The sequence below is a fragment of the Lithobates pipiens genome, unplaced genomic scaffold (genome assembly GCF_037356315.1).
Source record: "Lithobates pipiens isolate NorthernLeopardFrog02 unplaced genomic scaffold, aLitPip1_a1.2 Scaffold_8, whole genome shotgun sequence".
NCBI classification, from domain to species: Eukaryota; Metazoa; Chordata; class Amphibia; order Anura; family Ranidae; genus Lithobates; species Lithobates pipiens.
The window spans coordinates 606409857-606435674 of NW_027507903.1; the positions used below are offsets into that span (position 1 = coordinate 606409857).

At 46.8% G+C, this 25818-nt stretch overlaps 1 long non-coding RNA gene across 1 annotated transcript; it reads left to right on the forward strand.

The window, feature by feature from the left end:
* The first annotated feature begins 16426 nt into the window (after positions 1-16426).
* On the forward strand, positions 16427-22446 carry LOC143961336 (uncharacterized). Its single transcript, XR_013270447.1, has 2 exons — positions 16427-17106; positions 17153-22446. It is a non-coding gene; the product is annotated as an uncharacterized LOC143961336 (long non-coding RNA).
* The last annotated feature ends 3372 nt before the right edge of the window (positions 22447-25818 follow it).

Consider the following 25818-nt stretch of genomic DNA (forward strand, 5'->3'; position numbering starts at 1 on the left):
ATAGCGCCAGGGACCCCCATATACTACCTAATAAAAATTTGAACCCCCTGATTGCCCCTAGTTAACCCTTTCACCACTGATCACCGTATAAGTGTTACGGGTGACTCTGGTTAGTTTGTTTTTTATAGCATTTTATATTCAAATCCGGAAGGCAGTGCTTGGTTTTCGGGGTCCCGTACGTGGCTAGGCTCCCAAAAAGTCCCCCACATGTGGTATCCCCGTACTCGGGAGAAGCAGCAGAATTTATTTTGGGGTGTAATTTGACTTCTGCCCATAGCATGTGTGAGCAATATATCATTTAGTGACAACTTTGTGCAAAAAAAAAAAAAGTTTGTAATATTCCCGCAACTTTTGGCAAAATATAAAATATTCCATGGACTCAACATGCCTCTCAGTAAATAGCTTGGGGTGTCTACTTTCCAAAATGGGGTCATTTGGGGGGGTTTTGTGCTATTTTGGCATTTTATGGCCTTCGAAACTGTGATAGGTAGTGAGGAGTTAAATCAAAAATTTGCACCCTTAGAAATCCTGAAGGTGGTGATTGGTTTTCGGGGTGCCGTGCGCGACTAGACTCCCAAAAAGTCCCACACATGTGGTATCCCCGTACTCGGGAGAAGCAGCAGAATGTATTTTGGGGTGTCATTTCACATATGCCCATAGCATGTGTGAGCAATATATCATTTAGTGACAACTTTTTGTAAAAAAATTTTTTTTTTTTTTTTTTTGTCATTATTCAATCCCTTAGGACAAAAAAAATAAATATTCAATGGGCTCAACATACCCATCAGCAATTTCCTTGGGGTGTCTACTTTCCAAAATGGGGTCATTTGGGGGGGATTTGTACTGCCCTGCCATTTTAGCACCTCAAGAAATGAGATCGGCAGTCATAAATTAAAAGCTGTGTAAATTCCAGAAAATGTACTCTAGTTTGTAGACGCTATAACTTTTGCGCAAACCAAAAAATATACGCTTATTGACATTTTTTTTACTAAAGACATGTGGCTGAATAAATTTTGCCCTCAATGTATGACTAAAATTTAGTTTATTCGATTTTTCTTATAACAAAAAGAAGAAAATATCTTTTTTTTTCAAAATTTTCGCTCTTTTTCCATTTATATTGCAAAAAAAAAAAATCGCAGAGGCAATCAAATACCATCAAAAGAAAGCTCTATTTGTGGGAAGAAAAGGACGCAAATTTCGTTTGGGTGCAATATTGCATGACCGCGCAATTACCAGTTAAAGCAGCGCAGTGCGAAATTGCAAAAAGACCTCTGGTCCTTAAGGTGTTTATTGGTCCGGAGCTGAAGTGGTTAAGTTTCTTTAACTACTTCAGCCCCGGAGGATTTTACCCCCTTCCTTACCAGAGCACTTTTTGTGATTTGGTACTGCGTTGCTTTAACTGACAATTGCGCGGTCATGCGACGTTGCACCCAAACAAAATTGACATCCTTTTTTCCCACAAATAGAGCTTTATTTTGGTGGTATTTGATCACCTCTGCGTTTTTTTTTTTTTTGCGCTATAAACAAAAAAAGAGCGACAATTTAGAAAAAAAACACAATATTTTTAACTTTTTGCTATAATAAATATCCAATTTTTTAAAAAAAAAACAATTTTATTCCTCAGTTTAGGCCGATGTATTCTTCTACATATTTTTGGTAAAAAAAAAAATCGCAATTTTTGATTGGCGATTATTGATTGGTTTGCTACAAAATAGGGGAAAGATTTCTGTTTGTTTTTTTTTTTACTAGTAATGGCGGCGATCTGCGATTTTTTTCGTGACTGCGACATTATGGCGAACACATCAGACACTTTTGGTACATTTTTGGGACCATTCACATTTACACAGCGATCGGTGCTATAAAATTGCACTGATTACTATGTAAATGTGACTGGCAGGGAAGGGGTTAACACTAGGGGGCGCTGCAGGGGTTAATATGTTCCCTATGGGAGTGATTCTAACTGTGGGGGGAGGCAAATCACAAGGGGAGGAGACCGATCGGTGTTCCTCTGTACTGGGAACACACCATCGGTCTCCTCTCCACTGACAGGACGTGGATCTGTGTGTTTACATACACAGATCCACGGTCCTGCTATGTTCCCGGGCAATCGCAGGTGCCCGGCGGATATTGCGGCCGCTGGGCACACGCACCAGGTCCTGAGCGATGCCACGGGGGCCTAGATGGCCCGGGAATCAAAGGACGTCATATGACGTCCACCGAGGATGGGAGATCCCATCTGCGGGTGTCATATGACTATACGCCGGGGCTGAAGTGGTTAAATGGTAAGTAATATGTGATTTGGGCTGGATTACAGTGGCTATAGTTTGATAATTACTTATGTAGCACTAACCCCCGAAGGAGCTGCTGGTTATTTTTGGGCTTACCATTACCTTCCGCTTCTCCTTGTTGCACGTCTAGGGGATGTCCTGTGATAGATGACCCAGTAACTTGAGACTAACAATAGATGCAGTTGAATAGATTTTATTTGCAAACTTCAACCATTCAACAGTCTTTCAACTTGGGATCAGGGTTGGGAAGGATTTCAGGTACTCTCAATTAGGGATGTCCTGGTGGTTCGCCCGGTGGTTGGTTTGCAGCGAATTGTGCGTGTTCGCGATTCGCCCGATCGGCGGACTATTGCCGCTGTTTGCCCAGCGGACATATGTGTTTACAGTGTGAAAGAACTTTGACCCATGATGACACATACATCATGGGGTACAGGACAGCCAATTGAGACATTTCAGCACATGGACAATTGGACATCCCCCCTACCTTATAAATAGACCTGATCTGGCGGCCATTTTACATTCTGTCTTATGTCAGTGTAGGGCAGTGTTTCTCAAATCCAGTCCTCAGGCCCCCCCAACAGGTCAAGTTTTCAGGATTTTCCTCAGATGAAACGGCTGTGGTAATTGCTAAGGCAGTGAAACTGATCAAATCACCTGTGAAAAATAATGGAAAACCTGAAAACATGACCTGTTGGGGGGGCCTGAGGACTGGATTTGAGAAACACTGGTGTAGGGAGAGGTTGCTGTGTGGAGCAGGGACAGACTGTAGTGACACAAATGCTAGCTATTAGGTCCACAAAAGTCCTTTTAAGGACTGGTATAGGTGTAGTCCAGTATATAGGGTTCAGTGCACTGCTGTGCTGGTAATTGCATCAGCCTGTCTTTTGTCAGTGTAGGGACAGGACGCTGTGTGGAGCAGGGACAGTCAGTTTAATCACTAGCTAGCTATTACTACTAGGTCCACAAAGGTCCTTTTAAGGACTGGTATAGCTGTACAATATATAGTGTGCTGGTGCATTCTGCAGCTGTCTTTTATCAGTGTAGGGACTGAGGGACAGTCTGCAAATCACTAGCTACTAGGTCCACAAAGGTCATGGAAAGGACTGGTATAGGTGTACAATATATAGGGTTGTGGTGCACTGCTGCTGACTGCTGCCCTATTCTGCAGCTGTCTTTTATCAGTGTAGGGACTGAGGGACAGTCTGCAAATCACTAGCTACTAGGTCCACAAAGGTCCTTGTAAGGGCTGGTATAGGTGTACAATATATAGGGTGCTGGTGCATTGCTGCTGACTGCTGTCCTATTCTGCAGCAGTCTTTTATCAGTGTAGGGACTGAGGGACAGTCTGCAAATCACTAGCTACCAGATCCACAAAGGTCCTTGTAAGGACTGGTATAGGTATACAATATATAGGGTGCTGGTGCACTGCTGCTGACTACTGCCCTATTCTGCAGCAGTCTTTTATTAGTGTAGGGACTGAGGGACAGTCTGCAAATCACTAGCTACTAGGTCCACAAAGGTCCTTGTAAGGACTGGTATAGGTGTACAATATATAGGGTGCTGGTGCACTGCTGCTGACTGCTGCCCTATTCTGCAGCAGTTTTTTTTATCAATGTAGGGACTGAGGGACAGTCTGCAAATCACTAGCTACTAGGTCCACAAAGATCATGGAAAGAACTGGTATAGGTGTACAATATATAGGGTTGTGGTGCACTGCTGCTGACTGCTGCCCTATTCTGCAGCAGTCTTTTATCAGTGTAGGGACTGAGGGACAGTCTGCAAATCACACTAGCTACTAGATCCACAAAGGTCCTTGTAAGGGCTGGTATAGGTGTACAATATATAGGGTGCTGGTGCATTGCTGCTGACTGCTGTCCTATTCTGCAGCAGTCTTTTATCAGTGTAGGGACTGAGGGACAGTCTGCAAATCACTAGCTACCAGATCCACAAAGGTCCTTGTAAGGACTGGTATAGGTATACAATATATAGGGTGCTGGTGCACTGCTGCTGACTACTGCCCTATTCTGCAGCAGTCTTTTATCAGTGTAGGGACTGAGGGACAGCCTGCAAATCACTAGCTACTAGGTCCACAAAGGTCCTTTTAAGGACTGGTATAGGTGTACAGTATACAGGGTTGTAGTGCACTGCTGCTGACTGCTGACTGCTGCCCTATTCTGTAGCAGCCTTTTATCAGTGTAGGGGCTGAGGAACAGCCTGCAAATCACTAGCTACTAGGTCCACAAAGGTCCTTTTAAGGATTGGTATAGGTGTACCGTATATAGGGTTGTGGTGCACTGCTGCTGACTGCTGCCCTATTCTGTAGCAGCCTTTTATCAGTGTAGGGGCTGAGGGACAGTCTGCAAATCACTAGCTACTAGGTCCACAAAGGTCCTTTTAAGGACTGGTATATGTGTACTATTTGGTGTGCAGTACATAGGTGTGTAATACACATATAAAATACTTGCACATATAGAAAGCATAGTATAGTGCATTTCCACTGTGCAGCATTGTGACTGCTGAGTGGTTCTGCAGCGATACTACAAAGAGTGACAAACGCAATTTAAAAAAAGCATTATAACTGGTGTGATAGACCAGTGGCCCCCAAAAACGATAGATTGAAGCGGGGTGTTATATACCTTCTTCCACAGACATACTGCACTTCTCTAGAGACTTTTGTCACAGGGTCATTTAAAAAATGTCAGGCAGAGGAAGAGGCAGGCCCTTCCGCAGGGGTGGTAGGGGTAGGGCAGGAGCAACAGGCTTGAGCCAAAGTGGCAAATTGCAGAAGGTGCGTGCGATTACATCAAAGGACGCACCAGACTTGGTTGAGTGGCTCACTCAGCCTTACTCTTCTGCAACCTCCTCATCCTCTCGATCTGCACCCTCTTCTTCACTCTCTGCTATGTGCACCCCCAAAGACACTACCACCAACACCACCACCATCATATACCTTCCGCTTGAGTCACAGGAATTATTTTCCTATCCATATCAAGACATTTCCGATGTGCAGCCACTCTTGGCATTGGATCAGTAAGAGGAGGTAGCAACAACCGCCACTCAGCAGTCTGACGACAGTACCTAGATCAGCCCAAGGAGGAGGTTGGTCCCCGCTGTTGCTGCCTACTCCGAGATCTCTAATTATAGCGGTGGGGAAGGTGACGTCGATGATGACGTGTCTAGTGATATCACGTGGGTGCCCACAAGAGAGGAAGAGAAGGGGAGTTCAGAGGGAGATATGGACCAGCAGATAGGGAGGAGAAGCAGGAATAACTTAGATTGCACAGGAGGGACAAAGCAGACTGCTAATGTATCAGGAGCGAGGCATCAACCATGTATGGTCACATCTGGCGCTCCCAGGACGCCGGCACATGGCTCCGCAGTGTGGGCTTTTTTTAACGTGTCCGCTGCTGACAATAGTGTTGCCATCTGCAATCTTTGCAGTCAACGCATAAGTCGCGGTAAGCCCAACACTCACCTAGAGACGACCGCCTTAAGAAGGCACATGAGCTGCCATCACCGAGCCCAGTGGGAGCAACGGAACACACAAAGCCACACTCCAGGCTATCACCGTCCAGCCTCGTCTTCTACTTCTCCTTCTCCTCTCTCCTCACAATTGTCCACCACTCCACCTTCCATCATGCCAAGCTCATGTTTTTCTGGAAAAAGGCAGGCTTCCATGGGCCAAATGTTTGAGCATCAAAAAATGATGACGCCGGATAACCCTTTTGCCCAACAGTTGATTGTTGGCTTGTCAGAACTGATAGCCCGCCAACTACTACCATATAAACTGGTGGACTCGGAGGCCTTTCGAAAATTTGTGGCCATTGGAACACCACAATGGAAGGTCCCAGGAAAGAAGTATTTCTCAAAGAAGGGCATCCCAGAGCTATATGGCCATGTTCAGCGGCAAGTGAATGTATTTCTGGCACACAGTGTCGGTGCCAAGATACATCTGACCACAGACACGTGGTCTAGCAAACACGGGCAGGGAAGGTATATCATTTTCACTGCCCACTGGGTGAACCTTCTGACGGCCGTCAAGCATGTAACCTGTGGCACCCGTGTAGATTTGGTTTTACTGCCACGGATTGCATGCAGGCCTGGCTCTTCTTCTCCTCCTCCTACTCCATCCTCCTCCCTCTCCTCCTCGACTGACTCCTCCTTTTCCACTGCTAGCGTCTCTTCCGCTGCACCGTCCAAGCTCCCCAGAACCTATTCGACATGCCAGGTGAGACGTTGCCATGCTGTGCTGCGTCTGTTGTGCCTGGAAGCCAAGAGCCACACTGGCCGGCACTCCTTTCAGCTTTGCATTCACAGGCAGATCAGTGGCTAACACTGCTCAATTTGAGAGTTGGTAAAGTGGTGTGTGACAATGGTGCCAGGCGAACAGCATTGCGCATAGGTTTATTTGATGGACTGTGTTGCATGCAGGTTGTGTACCTGTGAAAGAAGAATCAAACATCCTTTTTTTTTTTCTTCCCTGCTGAGAACTGTTACAAGCTGCTCTTTGCTAAAGCCAGGGAGCGGCTATTGTGGCTAGAGGGTATTTCACCACATGCCCCAGCCACACCAGAGAATTCGTCTGAGTGTGACACCGCTGTGACCCTGGGTAAATTGATCATGTCACCCCCAGTTAAAGGGGAAGTGAAAGAGGATGTTGTCCCTGGCAGCCTGAGCCCAAAGGTGCCCCAGCATGAGGCAAGGAGGCCTCTGCGCTGCATGCGTTGCAGTGGGTGGGGACATGCTGTTGCCCATTGCCCCTTGTCACAGGAATGTTCATGGAATAATCAAGCTAGATGGGAGGTTGATGAATTCTGGAACTCATCTACTAATGATTGTGATCAGCTGTGTCCTCAGAAATGGTATCCCATGGCAACGAGTGAGAGCCAGTCATGGAGGAGATGCCAAGAAGTGAGCTCAGCGTGGCCTGAGAAGATGTCTCCACCTTGTAGGGCCAGTAAAAAGGGGCCAGTGATGTGTGAGACAGTGAATCAATGGTTCAAGCGGAATCGCAAAGAGTGGGGTGCAGTGCAAGGGGCTCAGATCTTGGCCTCTGACTATATGCAACCCATGCTGCCTACAGAGGAGGTGAGGGACTTCCTTGTAAGATTTGAAAAAGTTGCTGTAAAGAGAAAATGGCCTAGGGACCGGTGGCCAAAACTGCTGAAAACCTTAGTGCGGATAGAGTTCCGGTCGGTTTACCATTTGATGGATGGGGACCAGGATGACTACCGCAAGTTTAACCACCTCAATACAGTGCACTTACACCCCCTTCCTGACCAGACCAATTTTCAGTTTTCAGCGCTCTCACAGTTTCAATGACAATTACTCGGTCATGCAGCACTGTACCCATATGAAACTTGCGTCCCTTTTCCACACAAATACAGCTTTCTTTTAGTGGTATTTAATCATTAGTGGGTTTTTTATTTTTTGTGCTATAAATAAAATAAAACGTAAATTTTGTGAAAAAAATGGCTTTTTCTTTGTTTCTGTCATACATTTTTGCTAATTAGTAATTTTTCTTCATACATTTTGGCGAAAATTTATATTGCTACATATCTTTGGTAAAAATAACCCACATTAGTGTATATTAGTCTACAAACTATGGTGCCAATCCCTGAAAATTGATCACATCTGATCAGGCCTTCAGTACATCAGGTGTATCTCAATTCTTGAGACACTAACAAGTCAGGAAAGTACAAATACCCCCCAAATGACCCCTTTTTACAAAGTAGACATTCCAAGGTATTAAGTAAGTAGCATGGTGAGTTTTTTTAAGTTGTAATTGTTTCCCACAATTCTTTGAAAAATGAAGATTTTTTTTTTTTTATTATTATTATTTTTTTTTACAAAATTGTCATATTATCAGGTTATTTCTCACACACAGCATATGCATACAACAAATTACACCCCAAAACACATTCTGCTACTCTTCCCGAGTACGGCGATACCACATGTGTGAGACTTTTACACAGCCTGGCCACATACAGAGCACCAACATTGAAGTAGTATCTTCAGACGTTCTACGAGCAAAAATGTCGCATCTCATTTCTCAACCACCTATTACATTTTTGAAGGCCCTGGAGTACCAGGACAATGGAATTTCCCATAAAATGAACCCATTTTGGAAAGAAAATGCCCCAATGTATAATCTGTGAGGCATAATGAGTCTTTTGAATGGTTCATTTTTTTCCAGAAGTTTTTGGAATATGTGGAAAAAAATGAAAACGCATTTTTTTTTACACAAAGTTGTCAATTTATAAGATATTTCTAACACATAGCATGTATATAGCAAAAATTACACCAAAACACATTCTGCTACTCTTCCTGAGTATGGTGATACCACATGTGTAGGACTTTTACACAGCCTGGTCACATAGAGAGGCCGAACATTGAAGTAGTACATTCAGGCGTTCTAGGAGCATAAATGACACATCTCATTTCATTCCTACCCATTACACTTTTGAAGGTCCTGAACCACCAGGACAGTGAAATTACCCACAAAATGACCCTATTTTGGAAAGCAAACACCCCAACGTATATTCTATGAGATATGGGCTGCAAATAGGTACTCGGGTACTCTGATGGGCTGGAGATAGGTACGCTGGTACTCTGATGGCCTGGTGACAGGTACTCGGGTACTCTGATGGCCTGGTGACAAGTACTCGGGTACTCTGATGGCCTGGTGACAGGTACTCGGGTACACTGGTGGCCTGGTGACAGGTACTCGGTGACAGGTACTCGGGTACTCTGATGGCCTGGGTACTCTGATGGCCTGTTGACAGGTACTCTGATGGCTTGGTGACTGGTATTTGGGTACTCGGAAGGGCAGTGACAGGTACTCATATGGACTGTGACAGGTACTCGGGTAATAAGATGAACTGTGACAGGTACTCAGGTACTCAGATGAACTGTGACAGGTACTCAGATGAACTGTGATGGGTACTCGGGTAGTCAGATGGACTGGGACGGGTACTCGGGTACTCAGATGGGCTGTGACAGGTACTCGGGTACTCTGATGGGCTGTGACAGGTACCCGGGTACTCGGATGAACCGTGACAGGTACTCGGGTACTTTGATGGGCTGTGACAGCTACTCGGGTACTCTGATGGACCGTGACAGATACTCGGGTACCATGATGGACCGTGACAGGTACTCGGGTACCCTGATGGACCGTGACAGGTACTCGGGTACTCTGATGGACCATGACAGGTACTCGGGTACCCTGATGGACCGTGACAGGTACTCGGGTACTCGGATGTGCCGTGACAGGTACTCGGGTACTCTGATGTGCCGTGACAGGTACTCGGGTACTCTGATGTGCCGTGACAGGTACTCGGGTACTCTGATGGACTGTGACAGGTACTCAAATACTCTGATGGACTGTGACAGGTACTCTGATGGACTGTGATTGACAGGTACTATGAGGGGTGGTGACAGGTCCTCTTTATTGGGGGGGCAATCAGTGTGATTGGTGTACACTGTAGGCGGTAACGAGATGTTACCGCAATCTCCTCCTCACACAGGATCGGTGTGTGAGGAGAAGAACCCGGTAACATCTCATTACCGCGGTCTGTTTACATTTTGGTGATCACAGCCGATCACGTGGGTAAACAGCTGGCCAATGGCTGTTTACCAGCATTGGTGACGAGCAGTGTTTCTGGTGAACACTCGTGCGCATGCGCTGTGCACAGTGGGGGTGTGACCATCTGTGATCGGCCGTGACTTCATCATGGCCGATCACGTGGTAAACAGCCATAACCAATGGCTGTTCACCCCCTTCGGTGGCGAGCGGTGTCTCTGTGACACGCCGCCACCGCGCATTCCCTGTTTAAAATGGAGGCCATCATATGATGGCCTCCCACCACAATAGGTGCGCCGCCTGGCCGTCATTTGACTGCCGGCGGTCAGAAAGTAGTTAAAGAGGAAATCCTTCTTAGAGGAGAGTTCCATCGTATCATGGGCCACCAGCAATGCTCCAGGATGGGAGAAGTGTCACCGGATGACCTAGGTTTTGAAAATCCAGAGAAATGCAAGGTTTTGTGTCATGGCCGCTTAGGGAAAGGGGTCAGCCCAGAAAGGAGAGCACATCAGCCTGAATCCTGCATGAGGTATAGGTAACCAGATTTGGAGTGCAAGTCTGCAGTTACCCCTAGAAGCCGGGATCTTGTGTTACCTACAGGGGGCGTCAGTGAGTCCAGAAAGGCTGCAGTGTTGCTCCATGGCCACATGGGGGAGTCAGCCTGTGGAGACACCACACCTGTTAGACAACGCACTCAAGTGAAGGCTATGACACCAGCTGCAGGAACTGGTAAGACTGTTTCAGTTTATGATGCTGAACCCAGTGAAGTGGGAGTATGTCCAGTGGGGAGATCCGCAGTACAAATGGACATAGATTTGCTGCAGTGTGCTACTTAGAGCAATGGGGAGGCGCAGTGTAAAGCCCAACCAGCCACAGGGCTAAATGCTGAAAAGGATATGGGGACTCTGCATGTGCCTGCTATGATCCAGCAGATGGCTGGGAAAAATGAGCTAGGGGTGACCAAAACAGTGCTGGTACCATGTACCCTAGTGACAGCTGCTGCAGGGTTGCCCAGGGAAACTTCCAAGGAGCTTGCAGTGAAGGAGCCGAGAGTTTTCCAGGTCAGCTTTGGAGCTGCCAAAGTAGGTAGGAGTGCTCCTTTACAGAGAACGGGCGCTGTGAATTGTCACTCAGAGATTGTGGTGGCTAATAGACAACCCATAAAAGCAGTAGCTATGTCTCGATGTAATGAGAATATTGATGGTCATGCCGACAATAGTGTTGGCCAATGTGATATTATTGGTGATGATGACGTTGAAAAATGTGTTTCCTGTAATGTTATGAATGAGTCATACAATGAGAGAGGGTGGGCGCAGCCCCACAACCCTACGTGTATCCCAGTGGGCAAGGGGTTAATTCAGCCTGCAAAAAGCTGAGTGTACAAAGCTGGATGTGTCTGTAGTGCCACCAGAAAAAGGTGTTCAAAATGGTGTGCTGCACCAAGCTTTAGGTGAAGAAGCATCACCCCAATGCAACATTGGTAAAAGTGTGGTGTCACAAAATGATATATAGAAGTGACGAATGTGCAGTTGAAGCTAATGAATCCCAGGTTTCTGTGCAGCCTTTTACAGCAGGTGATGCAACACTGTGGAACGCCCATGAGGGAACCACAATGGACTGGGACGGCTGGGCCAAACAATTGCTAGCCATGCTGGGTAAGGCTTGCTTAAGTAACAAGGGTGTGGACACAACTGCTATGCCAGACAGGGGGATCACAGAGCCGCCGGTGGTTGAGGGCATCTTGGTCCCTGAAAAGGTTTCTGCCCACCTGTCTGAAAAAACAGGGCACTGGCATTGTAGATGTGTTGTCTACAGCCCCACAGCTAAATAATGTTGAGTATCAAAGTGATAGTGTGACTTGTAATGACCTGCAGCAGCTCACTAACACGGGTGCAGAAGGAATAAGTGTGAGACGTGTGTCTGACAGCTCTCCAGGGGAGCAACAGGCTGTGATGATGGGTAGTGATGGCCGAATGGTTTGCCCGGCGGTTGTTTCGGGGCGAATTTCGGCTGTTCGCGGTCCGCCCGTTCGGCGGACTATTGGCGCCGTTCGCCCGGCGGACTTCCGTGTTTACTGTGTAAAAGAACTTTGACCTATGAGGACACATCCATCATGGGGTACAGGGCAGCCAATTGAGACATTACAGCACATGGACACTTGGACATTCCCCCTAACTTATAAATAGACCCGATCCGGCGGCCATTTTACATTCTTTCATCTGTCACTATAGGGAGAGGTTGCTGTGTGGAGCAGGGAGAGATTGCAGTGACCCAAATCGCTAGCTATTTGGTACACAAAAGTGCTTTTGAGGACTGGTATAGGTGTTAGGTGTATATAGGTTTGCTGTGCTACTTTTTGTTGCAGCAGCCTGAGTGTCTTTTGTCAGTTTAGAGAAAGGGACAGGACGGTGTGTCTGCTGTAGGGACAGTCAGTTTAGTCATTAACTGTTACTATCAGGTCCACAAAAGTGCTATTCCAGTTATTGTTCCAGTAGCCTCTGTTTTGTCAGTTTATATAGGGACAGGCAGGAAGCAGTGTGTGAGGCAGTGAGGGTCAGTTTAATCAGTAGCTGTTACTATATTAGGTCCACAAAGGTTCTTTTCAGGGCTGGTATCAGTGGTATGGTAATAGGCTTGTACACGTATAATATTCTTTCTTCCAAATATAGAAAGAATATTATACTTGACTGCTGCCCTTCTGCTGCAGTCTGCTAATCATTCACAACCCACTTGTTCCACAAAGGTCCTTATAAGGACTGGTAATAACCTGGTGTAGGGTGCTATAGTACATAGGGTTGAGTGAGGTACAGTCTGCTATTCTATAAGGACTGGTATAGGTCCACAATACATAGGGTTGAGGTGCACTACTGCTGACCGCTGCCCTATACTGCAGCAGTCTTTCATCGGTATAGGGACTGACGTACAGTCTGCTAATCAGTCACACACAACCTACTTGTTCCACAAAGGTCCTTATAAGGACTGGTAACCTGCTGTAGGGTGCTACAATACATAGGGTTGAGTGAGGTACAGTCTGCTATTCCGTAAGGACTGGTATAGGTCCACAATAGATAGGGTTGAGGTGCACTACTGCTGATCGCTGCCCTATACTGCAGCAGTCCTTCATCAGTATAGGGACTGACGTACAGTCTGCTAATCAGTCACACACATGTATATGTCTATAAACAATTTTTTAAATCGAGCACACAGATCTTCTTTCTTCATTTGGCTCACTTCCTTGTCCAAAAAAAGCACACCGTACTATATGCCCGTACCCTCCTCTTTGAAGAGGTTGAGCGGTGTCATATTTCTACTGGGGCTGCTTATTATGAGGGGCTCCCACCATCCCTGTGCTGTGCTGACTTCCTCCTGGGGCTGTACCTCTGCTGTGCATATTTTGAGGTGCTCCCACCATCCCTGTGCTATGCTCATTATGAGGGGCTCCCACCATCCCTGTGCTATGCTGACATCCTCCTGGGGCCGCTTATTATGAGGGGCTCCCACCATCCCTGTGCTATGCTGACATCCTCCTGGAGCTGCTTATTATGAGGGGCTCCCAACATCCCTGTGCTGTGCTGACTTCCTCCTGGGGCTGTACCTCTGCTGTGCATATTATGAGGGGCTCCCACCATCCCTGTGCTATGCTCATTATGAGGGGCTCCCACCATCCCTGTGCTATGCTCATTATGAGGGACTCCCACCATCCCTGTGCTATGCTCATTATGAGGGGCTCCCACCATCCCTGTGCTATGCTGACTTCCTCCTGGGGCTGCTTACGGTGCAGGTGTCATTGCTGTATGTCACGCTGCTGATGTCAGTGCTCTCTATCACGGTGCTGCTGTCAGTGCTGTATATCACGGTGCTGGTGTTAGTGCTTTATGTCACGCTGCTGATGTCAGTGCTCTCTATCACGGTGCTGGTGTCAGATGACTCTATCACGGTGCAGGTGTCATTGCTGTATGTCACGTTGCTGATGTCAGTGCTCTCTATCACGGTGCTGTTGTCAGATCACTCTATCACGGTGCAGGTGTCATTGCTGTATGTCACGCTGCTGATGTCAGTGCTCTCTATCATGGTGCTGGTGTCAGATGACTCTATCAGGGTGCAGGTGTCATTGCTGTATGTCACGCTGCTGGTGATCATCTCCTGCACCCTCTTCTTTGCCTACCCTAGTCCCTGACCTTCCCTCTCCTCCATTGCCTTCATGCGCTCCACAGTCCTGAATTGTCACAACAATTTCCCATATAAAAAAAGAATGCTTGTAGTTGTCGATCCCAGATTCACCTCATACATGTGTTATGTCATTGGCCATGTGGTGGGACTATGTTTGCACAGCTATTAATTATTTTGTGGCTGCAAATTTGACCTGTAGGTTTGCGAAGTTCGCCTCCCATTGAAGTCAATGGGGCCCGCCGCGAACGTTCCGGTTCGCGAACTATCGGCCGCGTTCGCGGTCCGCGTTCGCGAAACGTCCCGTCGGAAGTTCGTCCATCACTAATGATGGGTACCTCCAAGGAGGATAAGGTCTATTCAAATGTCTCACCCTCTCAACCTGCAGTCGATGATCCCCTCCATGTCTTGGAGAGGGTAAAAGACCCTAGAAAGTTCTGGTGTTTAGAAATGGGATGTTTAGAGATGACAGAAACCTTACTAGAAATGCAAGAGTTGGTAAAAATGAACTTGCTGTATACTTGAGTCTCTCCACCGCAGTTGCGTGGCACCAATGTAGCACCAATGGGTGGAGCCAGGTGGTACAGGCGGTGCTGGGAAACCTTGACCAAGAGTTGAATTGGTGGGACCAATGGTTAACCATTTGGCACAGGATCTCCAGATTCTCTGTGAGCTTACTTCCAGTTATTGATTGGTATGGAAGGCACGCAGGAGAACTGTTTGAGATATCAGAGGTCTCTCCGCCCGATGCCGTGACTAGAAACATCTCTGCTGGTGTGGTACAAGGTGCGGCTGAGCAGTGGTCAGTAGAGGGCGCAGATACTGCCTTACCCGCTAGGCCTCATGAGAAGGAATGCCCCAGAATAGACTCAGCAGTAGCAGAGATGCTTTCTGTCACTGGCCCAGAGGTACAAGTTAAGGTGCCCGGAGACACTGTGGGAGAAAGTGTTAATATTGGTTGCCATAACAATGTAATGTGTACACCTGGAAAAAATGGTTTATGCTTGGGTCAGGGTAGTTTGTTAGAACAGGTACCCATGGAGTGTTAGACAAGAGGTGAGGTGGAGATGTGCTATGGTCCCGTGGGATGTAGTCCCTCCTCTGGTCTTCTTCTAACAAACACTGAGTTGGAAAGCACTGATGATATTGAAAGCTGATCTGTTAAGAGTTTGTTCTGCAAACAATGATTTGGTTGCCGTGGGTAACAAGAGAAACAGTTTTGAACCTGAAATACCGATGTTGAAGGGTAAAATGGGTATTTGTAAGTTGAAAGGAGGGCCCAAGGAAGGCAGAGGTCCCCCAAGAAAAGTGAATAAGCCCAGGGACCCCAAAAGAAGAGGAAGACTGAGTATAGGACAATATAGGAATCTGTTAAGATCCAGGGGGGGAATGTTCCTGGAAGCGCACCTGGAAAAAGGGTTGGGCCTACGTGGCTGACAGCCAGCACAGAGGTGTCCCAACCATCATGCAGGGTGCTGGTGTTCCTCCCTCCAGATCGAAACAAAGGGGGGGGATATGTAGCAGAGCGAGGCTCTGTCCCTATGAAATTGGAGGTAAAAGAGACAGAGTTTGCATATCTGCAGACTGCAAGACTACAGAGTGTAGAGTTTAAATGGAGAAAACTGCTCTGTCAGTTTTCTCCAGGTTTTTCTAGTTCTGGATGGGATTCTGTAGTTTGCAGATCCCTGAGAGTCATGGGTAGGACGGGTTCTCCAACCCTGTGTCCGGGTCTTGAGGATAGCAAGCAGGGTGTGTGCCCAGCTTCACACAGCCCATATAATGAGGGGCTGGTGAGAGTAGAGTGTGGAGGATGGTGGAGTGTGAGCAGCTTGCTGCTGCTGTTTGATGACAAACTTGTGTTGGAGAGTAGTCTGCCCTGTGGGAGACTGTAGCCCGTGTAAGGGGGATTCTTTGCCCAGGAACTGGGAAAGGCTGGACAGCCTTGAGAGTCGGGAAGACTATGGAAGCCAGTGAGTCCAGGGGGCTGGAAAGAATCGATAAGTCTGTTGGGAGAAAGCAGAGGAGCTGCTGACAAGAGAGAGCCAGGTGGCTTGGTATGCTTTCATTTATGTGTGCTAAATCCTGGATGGACCATTTTGTTTTCCCTTTAATAAACGTGGGCTACCAGGCTCTTAACTAGAAATGCCTGTCTGATGTGGACTCACTGCACAAAAAAATGCGTCTAACCACTTGAGCTAAACACCCCAATGTTACAGTACTTAGACCCCCGTTACAAACACAAAATGGTGTAAATGTTACCACCGTCACAGAGGGCTGTCAGAATGGAGCACTTCCAGACCTTGCTTAGAGAAATGCTGCATTCTGCTTTTGCGTGCGCTGGCAGAGGAGGAATTCCCACTCCCAGAGAAAGAGTTGTGGATACTATAAGGGGATACCTATTGAAATACTAAGTCAAGTACCAATATGCTTAGGCTTGCATTTCAATAGGTATCAGAATTGCGTACGTAACATACTATGTACAAAATAACGTGACTAGATGACAGAGCATCTGTCTGTAGTTTCGTTTTCTATACATTGCTGAGAGACACAAAAGCTAGATAAGGACTGGTTACGCAAGAATATGGTCAGTTAGCAGATGCTGAAAGGGCAAAAATAACTGTCAGGAGATAACCTTTAACTTACATTTCAGGAAAGAGCTAATGTCATGAGTTAAATTGTTGATGTATGTGAAACTCACTGGGCAGGGCTTTGAAAATACCATATAAAAGAAGGTCCACTTCCCATTAAACCCTGTAATCTTCACCACGTACAAATGGAGTGTATGTGTATTGATTAACCGCCGGCGTATGGGACCTCCATTAAGCCACTCCAGCCTAGGCTATCCAGGGGAATCTAGAAGACGAACACCTTACAGTTTTTGGTACCAGAAGTGGGGTGTGTTTGCACAGGTAAGTCATTTACACCTTTACCTCTTTTTATGGTAATTGGCGTTTATGCTTGACCTGTCCAAACAACCATTATAAGAAATTTAATTGTATATATATATATATAAACTGTGCCTTCGCAACGGACTAGGCTGGTCCCTTGGGGGGTGAAAAGGGTTCGCAGGTATTGAGGAGTCTGACTAGGTTGGTCCGACTATAAACTAAGAGAGGTATTGAGGAGTCTGACTAGGTTGGTCCGACTATAACCTAAGAGAGATATTTATGATTATATTCTAACACGGGAGGTATCATATACGCCCGTGACATAAGGATTGGCTAAATGGACGCCCACTTTGAGAACTTTTAAAGTGCACTATAAATAATGAATTGCATCATGATGTGATTACTTGATAAATGTACATGTAGTAAAGTTTTAAAGCTGAAATCTTAAACCATAAAAATATGTCTGTTTCTCTTTAGGTGCAAGCGTAAGTATATAGAGTATTAACGTTGTATAAGATATAATTATATAGAGTGGATATCTGTTTGAATAAACCCAAATGTTGTTAAATGAATACAGAGTATTAAGAACCAGATTGTAGTGAGGTAGCACCCGCCTGTTCACGCTGCACGCTAGGTTTATTTTTTTTCTTAGCATTTATGAAAGGTAGATTCTTTTGACCACTAGACCTACAGGCTTCTCTTGCAGACTTGGTGTAAGAGGGGTATATCCCGCCACCAGGAAAGATTTACCCTTCATCATATATTAAGGGTAAATCTTCATAGTTTTATATAAGTCCATCTGCCCCAAAAAAGATCAGGGATCCTACTCCCAGACCAGAGACCGGATTGTTGGACAAACCGGGTGTTATCACCTGTGTCCTGCCACTAGACACACACTGCCCAGACTACTAGATGGGGAATTCTGCAGCAACCCAAACCATGGCCACCCCATCACCCTATGAATTTGTCAGTAATATGATCCCTGGCCCCCAGGTAGAACCATTTTGGACACAAATCCGGGAAAGGTGTCACCAATTGGGAATCCATGACCCTAATGGCCATGCAAACATATCCTGGTCCAGCTGTTGTTTATCTCCCGGACCAAGGTTGTTTTAATTGTGGACAGCAAGGACACTGGAAATCCCAGTGCCCTTATAGGACTGGACAGATTAGAGCAAGAGGCAGAGGCAGGGAATTTAACCCCCAGACCCGCCCACAGTATCCCCGTTATCCGCCATACCAGAACCCTCGTCAACCACTACCCCAATATCCTACACAGCCACAAATAATGCACCCTCAGGCCCCCAATAGACCACCACCCAGAATTCCTATGCAGTGGCCATCCAATCGGCAGCCACCACCCCAATAGGGATGCCTAGAGTATGTCCCTTCCCTCAGCCTAGTGTGTTACAATCCCTCATGGAGAAGTCTTCCTCAAGTTGTATTACATGTAGATGGACAACGTGTCTGCTTTTTGATAGACACTGGCGCCACCACTAGTTCAGTGAACGATGAGATTTTTAACACACCACAATGCACCGAGGGAAACTCTATTGGTATTAATGGGACACCTGTCACCCATCCCATCACTCCACCACTGACTGTAGCCACTCCAGAAGGACAGAAATTATGTACCCAAACTTTTGCCGTCTTGTCCTCATGCCCTGTGCCCCTTATGGGACGGGACCTCTTGGCACAACTGTGTATTACCATTAAGTTTGACAAAGACGGCTCCCTCACTGCAAGTTCCCCTCTTTGTGACTTACACAGCCCAAAAAGACATGCACACAGGAGTTTCTTTCTGATGATACCTTCCTCCCTTGACCATCACACAATTTGGGCAGAAAACAAAGGTAGTGTGGGCTTTATTAATTGCACACCATATGCACCCCAAATGCGATCAGATGCGGGGATACAATATCAAAAACAGTATCCCCTACCCCCAGAGAAAGTCAAAGGCATCTCCCCTCAAATTAATGATTACATATCAAAAGGTATCCTGAAACCAATCCTCAGTCCCTGGAACACGCCCATTTACCCCGTAAAAAAGGCCAGTGGGGAGTGGAGACTTGTACAAGACCTAAGGGCAGTTAACAAACAAGTGATTCCACTTCCACCCCTAGTCTCAGACATCACTTTTATCTTCTCATGTATACCGGCACATTCTCTATGCTACACAGTGATTGATTTAGCAAATGCCTTCTTTAGCATTCCCATTGCGGAAGAGGCCCAGCCTATGTTTGCCTTCTCCTGGACGGAGGGCCAGTTGACGGGTCAGTTAACCTGGACACGCCTGCCTCAGGGGTATGTTGATAGTCCTGCTGCCTTCTCTATGGTACTCAATGAGACTGTCAAGTCTTGGACGCCTGAGCGAGGGTCGGTGCTAATACAGTATGTGGACGACTTGCTCTTGTGCAGTCGCACTGCTGAAGATTGTGCGGTCGATTCCACATCTCTGTTGAACCATCTAGCCCACATCGGGCATTTAGCATCCAGAAAGAAGATACAGTGGTGTATGCCACAAGTGGAATACTTGGGGTGCATACTAAAAAGGGGGACAAGGATGGTCTCCCCCAAACGCGCCGCAGCCCTACAAGCTCTGAGCCCCCCAAAAGACAAGGCAGCCCTGCTCTCATTCTTGGGCGCTGTGGTATATTGCCGCCAGTGGATCCCTGACTGTTCTCATTATGATGGCATACTAAGAGAGGCCACCGCCTCAACAGCACCTAGGCAGGTTGATTGGACAGAGGAACGGCTTAAAGCCTTCCAGGCCCTATTGAACAGTTTGTCATGTGCACCCGCCCTGGGATTGGTAGACTATGGTAAAGCTTTTCAGCTGTACTGTGTAGTTTCATGGAACTCTTTTGCCGCGGTTCTCACACAACAACATGGAACAGGCTACCGCCCTGTCTCCTACCTATCTAAAAAACTCCCCCTTCAGGTTCAAAGCATGCCATCATGCCTCCAGAATTTAGCAGCCTGTGCTATGGCAGTACAGGACGATAACAAAATGGTCTTGGGCCACCCAATGACACTTTTCACCACCGATTCTGTCACCCACCTCATACAGAACATGAACACCCAACACATGACCTCACAAAGGCTCAGCGGTTATGAGATTACCCTTATGAACACTGACAATCTGTCTCTCAAATATGTTCCCGCCAACAACCCTGCCATCCGTCTCTTGCACTCCATGTTACGCCTACCACGAGACCCAGACCAGTTTCATGACTGTATAACACGAGTGGAGTCTATCACATCACCAAGACCAGACCTCACCGACGTACAGATTACCAATGCAGACGATGTTTTTGTGGACGGTAGTTGCTCCCGTCCCTCCGATTCCACCTTCCAAACAGGATATGCAATAGTCCAGTTGCCAAACAAGGTATTAGAAGCCAAACCACTGCCCCCCTCTTCGGCTCAGGTGGCTGAACTAGAAGCCCTCACCAGGGCCTGCATTTTGTTTACAGATAAGAAGGTGAACATTTACACAGACAGTAGATATGCATTTGGAGTGGTGCATGACTTTGGTGTGATATGGGCTAATAGAGGTTTCAAAACCGCGGACAATAGACTAATTGCCAATTCCACACATATTATGGCTCTTCTCCAGGCCATCCTCCTTCCAAAGGAAGTGGCTATTATCAAGGTAAAAGCCCATTCCTCGGACGACAGCAAAATATCCAAGGGTAATGCCCTAGCTGATAGAACTGCAAAGCAAGCTGCCGCCTCCTCCCCTAACCCCCCTGCCCCCCACAACAGTTTTCTTTAAAGAACATTTCACTTCATCCAACTTCAAAACAATTGTAGCACAAATACAAACAATGGCCACAGACCAGGACGTTCATTTCTGGGTCGCTGCAGGATTGACCAAAGACCCCGAGGGTCTTTGGACAAAAGAGGGGAAGATATTGGGAATACCTGAAGCAAGTTGCATTCTCATACTCTCATGGCCCAGGACACATAGGAGCTGCCCCTTTAACCAACCTGTATACAAACAATTTGAATAAACAAATCCAACTTCTGACTAAAAGCTGCCTGACCTGTGCACAGAACAATGTCCAAGGAAAAAGACACGGCCTACACGGTCACCTACCTCCACCCTTAGGACCCTTAACAGACTTACAAATAAAGTCTTCGAAATCCTAATGGGTATCCCCGCAAATATAGAATTACCCCCATTAGACCCTAACTCTGACATTAACATTTATTCCCAACAGGAAATGTACGTGAAAAATCTGGTAAGTATGCTCCACGAAATAAACGAACAAGTTTCTGTCACCTTTTCTCCTATTTCCACAGAGCCAACACACCCCTTCATCCCAGGAGATCAAGTGCTAGTCAAGCAACTGGCCCACAAAAAAAGGATCGGACCAATCTACTCTGGACCTTGGAAGGTTGAAAAGGTGTCCAGAACTGCGGTCCTGACTGACCAAGGAAACACCTGGATCCACGCCAGCAGGCTGAAAAAGTGCCCACCGCTTCCCACAACCCCCGACCCCCCACCTATTGAAGAAGAACCCGACCCACCCGAACAGCTACCGGAACTGCAAGAGATTCAGGAAGGCATTGGACAATTAACCCTTGAAACCCTACACGATAGCGAGGAAGAAGGACAAGCATAAGAACTTATAGAAATGTTTTTACCTTCAGTGTCAGGGAAGGCTGTATGCCTTTGGGGTAGTCTGGTACTACTTGTATTCCTGCCCACATGGTTTATAGCCAACTGTATATATCATCCAGAAGACTTAGGTCTATTAAAAGGGATATGTGGACCACCTAAGATGAATAATACCCCCGGCCAAAGACATATTAGAAGTATTATACCCGTTAATGAGTCACCTAAGGGACTGACTGACAAGATGTTACTACTAAAATTCAAATATAGCTATGCTCAAAAATCCGGTTTTGAGAAATGCTGGATCTGCAGCAAACTACATCCCAGTACAGCTAGAATCCCTCTCATGGCAGTCCCCTTAAACTTCACCCCTCTCCTCAATGGCACCCCTCCTATCGTCCTAACAAACGTCACAAGAGCACGAGGGTTCGGAGTATGAAGCCTGTGCTATTAAATTAGAAAAGGAATGATCATTATGTAAATCACAGAATGATCAAAGGGAGGATTATAAGGGGATACCTATTGAAATACTAAGTCAAGTACCAATATGCTTAGGCTTGCATTTCAATAGGTATCAGAATTGCGTACGTAACATACTATGTACAAAATAACGTGACTAGATGACAGAGCATCTGTCTGTAGTTTCGTTTTCTATACATTGCTGAGAGACACAAAAGCTAGATAAGGACTGGTTACGCAAGAATATGGTCAGTTAGCAGATGCTGAAAGGGCAAAAATAACTGTCAGGAGATAACCTTTAACTTACATTTCAGGAAAGAGCTAATGTCATGAGTTAAATTGTTGATGTATGTGAAACTCACTGGGCAGGGCTTTGTAAATACCATATAAAAGAAGGTCCACTTCCCATTAAACCCTGTAATCTTCACCACGTACAAATGGAGTGTATGTGTATTGATTAACCGCCGGCGTATGGGACCTCCATTAAGCCACTCCAGCCTAGGCTATCCAGGAGAATCTAGAAGACGAACACCTTACAGATACCAATCCAACAGTGCCTACAAGAAGAGGGCGGTTTGAAGATGTGTTGGTGACTTCTAATATGAGGTCATTCTTTCAGCCGACCCATCGACAGGTGCCATCCGGATCCAGCATCAGGGAACGCCTAGACCGACAGGTGTCTGACTACATCGGGTTAACGGCCGATGTGGATGCTCTGAGGAGTGATGGACTACTGGGTGGGCAGGCTTGACCTCTTGCCAGAGTTTGCCCAATTTTCAATGGAACTGTTGGCTTGCCCCTCGTCCAGTGTCCTGTCCGAAAGGACGTTCAGCGCAGCAGGGGGGATCGTGACCGATAAGCGCACTCGCCTAGCTCACGACAGTGTTGACTACCTCACATTTCTAAAAATGAATGAGGCATGGATCTCGGAGGAATTCAACACATGTGACCAGTAGACCATGTATAGCTCTATAAACGATTTATTTAATTGAGCACACAGACCTTTTTTCTACCTTTTGGCTCACTTCCTTGTACAAAAAAGCACACCGTACTATATGCCCGTACCCTCCTGTTTGAAGAGGTTGAGCAGTGTAATATTTTTGGGGCCCAGCAGCGAGTTGCTGGTATCAGTGCTGCTATCAGTGCTCTCTATCTCGGTGCTGTTGTCAGTGATCTCTATCTCGGTGCTGGTGTCAGTGATCTCTATCTCGGTGCTGGTGTCAGTGCTCTCTATCTCGGTGCTGGTGTCAGTGCTCTCTATCTCGGTGCTGGTGTCAGTGCTCTCTATCTCGGTGCTGGTGTCAGTGCTCTCTATCTCGGTGCTGGTGTCAGTGCTCTCTATCTCGGTGCTGGTGTCAGTGCTCTCTATCTCGGTGCTGGTGTCAGTGCTCTCTATCTCGGTGCTGGTGTCAGTGCTCTCTATCACGGTGCTGGTGTCAGTGCTCTCTATCACGGTGCTGGTGTCAGTGCTCTCTCTCTCTCTCTATCTCGATGCTGGTGTCAGTGCTCTCATGGTGCTGGTGTCCGTGCTCTCTATCTCGGTGCTGGTGTCCGTGCTCTCTATCTCGGTGCTGGTGTCAGTGCTCTCTATCATGGTGCTGGTGTCAGTGCTCTCTCTCTATCTTGGTGCTGGTGTCAGTGCTCTCACGGTGCTGGTGTCAGTGCTCTCTATCACGGTGCTGGTGTCAGTGCTCTCTATCACGGTGCTGGTGTCAGTGCTCTCTCTCTATCATGGTGCTAGTGTCAGGGCTCTCTCTCTATCACGGTGCTGGTGTCAGTGCTCTCTCTCTATCACGGTGCTGGTGTCAGTGCTGTCTCTCTATCACGGTGCTGGTGTCAGTGGTCTCTCTCTATCACGGTGCTGGTGTCAGTGCTCTCTCTCTCTATCACGGTGCTGGTGTCAGTGCGCTCTATCTCGGTGCTGATGTCAGTGCTCTCTATCTCGGTGCTGGTGTCAGTGCTCTCTATCACGGTGCTGGTGTCAGTGCTTTCTATCACGGTGCTGGTGATCATCTCCTGCACCCTTTTCATAGCCTACCCTGACCTTTCCTCTCCTCCATTGCCTTCATGCGCTCCTGAGTCCTGAATTGTTAAAATTTCACAGATAAAAAAAGAATGCTTGTCGTTGTCGATCCCAGATTCACTTCATACTTTTGTTATATCAATGGCCATGTGGTGGGACTATGTGTGCACAGCTAGTAAGTATTTTGTGGCTGAAAATATGACCTGTAGGTTTTTAAATTTCTCCTGCCATTGAAGTCAATGGGGCCCGCCGCGAACTTTGTGGTTCGCAAACTTTTGGCCGCGTTCGCGAAACGTCCTGTCGGAAGTTTGTCCATCTCTACTTTCAATGTCAAAGTATCCAAACGTTAAGGAACTTGCTTACTTTGACTGAATCCAGAGAATAGCCATTCGCAGCTGGATGAACACTCAGGTTGGACAGTCCCTCTCTCACAAGGCCTAGCAGCCAACAAGGTGCTTACTCAGGAACAAAGTCTTTGTCACAGACGTTGTTATAGAACACGTAGGGAAACTAAGCTATAGAACACTTGTAGGATACCTGGATCTTTCAGCCTGCTGGGCTCTTGTTAAGAAAACCAAACTCACACATGGTGTTCTTCTAAATAGTCCTCTCCTGGAATGCTCGAAGTCCAATGGGTCTTTCCCGGACCGGAGACGGCACCCATCCACCTCAGAATCCTCCTCTAGCTTCCATGCCTTGGGCTAGCCAGCCTCGAGGCATTAAAATCGGGTGGAACTGCACCCCAGGCCATAGCCTTCCTTTGGGCTGGTCAAGAGGACCAGGACCATGTAATCAGCACAGCATACTGGACCGGAACCCCCGAACCACGTGACGTCCGCATCTTAAATACACTCTCCCAGAGGGCACAGCGAGAGGGCCACTCCCACTGACCTGACTCCGAAAGAGAGTAACTTAAGCGCCTGACCAGACCATAGCTCCATGCCTGCCACCAGAGACAGCGCCCCCCTGTGGCCAGGCCGAACATCCCAGTCATATTGACACAGAAGTCAAATTTAGGCAAACAGACCCAAACCAAACTGTAGTTTGGGTAAATTTTTAACTTTGAAAAACATAACGCATGCTCTTCAGGAGCCCGTCGCTACACTTATTATAATGGACCAAATGAAAAGAAGCATCAGAGTGGGAGAGTTTACTTCCTCTTTAAGGACACAGTTTCAGTACAGGCTTTTGCACTTGAGCACAGGCGCTATATTGCATCTATTGATGCAGTCTGTCATTCTTATCTGTTCTTATCTGTTCCTACAAGTACTGCATGCAGGTTATCTGAGTTAACCCTATCACCCTCTGCTAGGCAGAACTCTGCACCTACCCTAAATCAAGTTCAAACCATCGAAGGAAGAAAGTAGTTGCTCAAGTTCAACTTCTTTATTTAAAGGGACATACATCTGACAATTCTCCCCCCCCCCCCCCCCACTAAAGTAAAAAAAAATCCTACCATCCAATATTCTTAAAATGGTCTTCCACACCAACTTCATTTATTAAAGGGGAACTCTGCTGACTACTTTATCATCTTTAGAGAATAATCAGTTTATTTCTTGAAGAGACTGCGTCCGTCCTTCATTGTGCACCGACTTACGGGCTCCAACTAGCCGGCAGATGAATCCAACATATACTTTTGGCTTAGTGGTGGGTGGTAATCTTCCTGTAGCCTAAACTTAGTCTTTTCTGATTTAACGACTTCCGGACCGGCGCACGCCGATATACGTCGCTACTTTGAAGAGGGATATCGTTGTTATGGCAGCAGCTAGCTACCATAACCCCAGTAT